Source organism: Boleophthalmus pectinirostris, unplaced genomic scaffold, assembly GCF_026225935.1.
Source record: "Boleophthalmus pectinirostris isolate CB_2022bp ecotype Guang Dong unplaced genomic scaffold, ASM2622593v1 HiC_scaffold_19, whole genome shotgun sequence".
Classification (NCBI taxonomy): domain Eukaryota; kingdom Metazoa; phylum Chordata; class Actinopteri; order Gobiiformes; family Gobiidae; genus Boleophthalmus; species Boleophthalmus pectinirostris.
In genome coordinates this window covers 28,336,146-28,339,466 of record NW_026571140.1, presented here as the reverse complement: position 1 = coordinate 28,339,466, position 3,321 = coordinate 28,336,146, and the positions used below count along the sequence as shown (strand labels likewise).

The 3,321-nt window shown below is 39.4% G+C and overlaps 1 pseudogene; it reads left to right on the top strand.

Moving 5' to 3' along the window:
- Positions 1–2,073: 2,073 nt before the first annotated feature.
- LOC129409305 (5S ribosomal RNA) lies at positions 2,074–2,191 on the top strand (annotated as a pseudogene).
- Positions 2,192–3,321: the final 1,130 nt, after the last annotated feature.

The window sequence follows — 3,321 nt, the reverse complement described above, 5'->3', positions numbered from 1 at the left end:
TGTCCCGTGTCGTCAGCTCTGGAGTGAGACCAAACATCTACACCAAGACCACCTTGACAAAGCCCCTGAGGTGGGTAGTTACAGTACTTTTACTTGAGTTTGAAAAAAATGTGTAGATTCAACCGGGTAGAGAATTACATGACCTTTGTTAGTTGACTGTGTCGTGGCACTTTTACCTTGCGATCTTAATCTCCTCATTCAATATAACCGGGATGTCAGTAGAACATTTAGTCAATTAAAAGAGAAAAGTTTGTTGGCAGCTTTAATGTTCTACTGACTTGTTTCTGCCCTGCTCTGTCCTTCTCACATTGCAGCAACAAAACCACCAGCCTCCTCAGCCTCTCATCTCCTCTTTTTACTAATCAATAGCTGTTAGTTTTCTTACCTTATACATTTGTATTAATGTGATTATGAATCATTGCATACATGTGTGCCTCAACTTGAATGACAAATTTGATCACAATAAACCACTAAACCAGAACTAAACTATGAACAGAACTGAACCAGAATGAAACCAGGACTAAACCAGGACTAAACTATGACTAAATCAGAACTAAACCAGGACTAAGTTATGACTAAATCAGAAATAGACCAGAAATAAACCAGGACTAATCCAGGATTAAACTATGACTAAATCAGAAATAAACTATGACTAAACCAGGACTAAACCATGACTAAACTATGACTAAATCAGAACTAAATCAGAACTAAACAAGAACTAAACTATGACTAAATCAGAACTAAATCAGAACTAAACCAGGACTAAACCAGGACTGAAATATGACTAAATCAAAACTAAACCAGAACTAAGTTATGACTAAATCAGAAATAAACTATGACTAAACCAGGACTAAACTACAGTCAGAACTGAACCAGGATGAAACCAGGACTAAACCAGGACTAAACTATGGCTTAATCAGAATTAAATCAGGACTAAACCAGGACTAAACCACAAACAGAATTGAACCAGGATGAAACCAGAACTAAACTATAACTAAATCAGAACTAAACCACAACTAAACTAAGACTAAACTATGAACAGAACTGAACCAGAATTAAACCAGGACTAAACCATGACTAAACTATGACTAAATCAGAACTAAACCAGGACTAATCTATTATTATTACTAAATGAGGAGTAAGCAAGGACTAAACCAAAACTGGACCTTTTTTTTCTTTTTAGTTATCACTTATTTTTATAAATATAATTTTTTGTCCAGTGTCCTGCCTGTGCGTCGTCCTTCTCCCTGCTCGCTACTATATACAGGTGCATTTATTCCCCCTGAAACAGCATGTAAACCGTGGGCTGTATATGTGCCAGGTTTATTCCCGTGTTTTTCTTATGCACAGTACACAACCGAGCTGCCATGGCTAGACATTACCTTCGCCTGACAATGCAATTAAAGCCCCGCTGCTGCATGTAACCTTCTATTTACTGTCCTGGGAGACCAATAAATTGCCCCCGTATTTGTCACAATAAAAGAGCCATCAGACCCAAGGAAATAGGTATGTGTGTATGAATCTTGATGCCGAGCAGCTGTCCAATTAAAGTGGCACCGAGGAAGCTCACCCGCGCAGGCAGCATGGCACTGTCTCAGGGTTAAAGTCTTTCAGAGCGTCCCCCAAAATGACACACAGACAACTCCAGGAAGCGGCGCGCAAAGGTACTAATTGCCCAAGAAAGTTTTCAGAGCCAGGCATTAATCAAGGTGAAGGTGCAGTACAGTATGTGGCCAGTATGTAAAATAAGGTCCTCGGAGCATCGATGGAATAGATAACAAAGGGAGAGCTTGAGGGAGAAGGTGCATAAAGGTACAGAGGCTGGTTTAAGCGATGGGAGACGGTTGGCAAAGTAAAAGGCATTTTCAAAGGGACTGTTGCTCCCTGAGAAAAGGGTTAAGATTTATAGTCTGATAGCTCTAAAAAGTAAAGAAATTGTATTAACAATGATAAAGCAATTTAAGTAATGGTCTATTCAGATGCTATACACTGCAAATTTCTCTGATCTGGCCAAGATTTTAAAACTTATATCAGATTATTCTTTCTTGTTTTTAGATTTATTATCTACTTACTAGTTGTGGCCATACCGGCTTGTCAAAGCCTGATCCCGTCAGATTTCATACCCTAAGCAGGGCTGGGCCTGGTTAGTACTTGGATGGGAGACCGCTGGGAAAATCAGGTGCCACAGGAAGAAAACTGTTGTTGTGTCCTTAGGCAAGGCACTTCAGCCTCATTGCCTATTATGAAAGTGGTGTGTGTGTGAGTGATGGTGGTGGTCAGAAGGGCCGGTGGCGCAGATTGGCAGTCTCGTTTCCATCAGTCTGCCCCAGGGCAGCTGTGGCTACAGTGGTACCTAACCTCCACCAGGTATGGAGTGAATGAATAATGCTCTGTAAAGCGTCTTTGAGTGTCCAAAAAAGCACTATATAGTTCTGAGACTGCTTAATTCCAGTCTAGAGGCAGTTTATTTTAAGATAACATGTCAAGTAAAATTATCTTGCTTCATGGACAGATAATTTCACTACTTTTAAGTCATTTTCTGATAGATTTAAGTGTTTAAGTGTTTGCGCTACAGACTGGTTTTACAGTATATTTTGCGGACCGGAGGGGTGTGTATAGAAGAAGCAATGCGAGCGGCCTGTCCTCACGATATGGTTTAGTCCTGGTTAAATCCTGTTTTAGTCCTGGTTTAGTCCTAGTTTTAGACCTGGTTTAGTTTAGACCTGGTTTACTCCTAGTATAGACCTGGTTTAGACATGGTTTATTTTTGGTTTTATTTCTGGTTTAGTTCTGGTTGTAGTTCTGGTTTTAGTTCTGGTTTAGAGACACAGCCCGCATGAGCATATGCAAGGTGGGGTTTGTGCTTTTGTGGTACCAAACAAGCCCCGGGCCGGGGACCACTGCTCTAGTATTCTAAGACTGAATGATTTTAAATGCCTTTGCTATTTAAGTCCCAAGATCATCTTCATATGAACAAAATGCATATGTGTGCCTTTATTCTTCTTTATTTTACTATGTGCCAAATCACTAGAATCTTGTAATAGTCTTTTTTGGAGTCTGACATGATGATGGGGGTGTTCTACATGCATCTCTATGTATTGTCAGAATATTCATCAGTAAACACAGTGACACAATACACACAAACACAAGCAAGAAGTTTTAAAATCGTCTGAAAACTCAAGGAAAAAACATAAAACTAAAATCCAGCCAAGTTCAGATGACTGGAATTAAGAAAGTTTTATCATGATTTGAGTACATTTCACTTAAACCTACCAGTGGAACAAGACGTTTTGTAGTTAAAATATGAAAATACATCTTGCT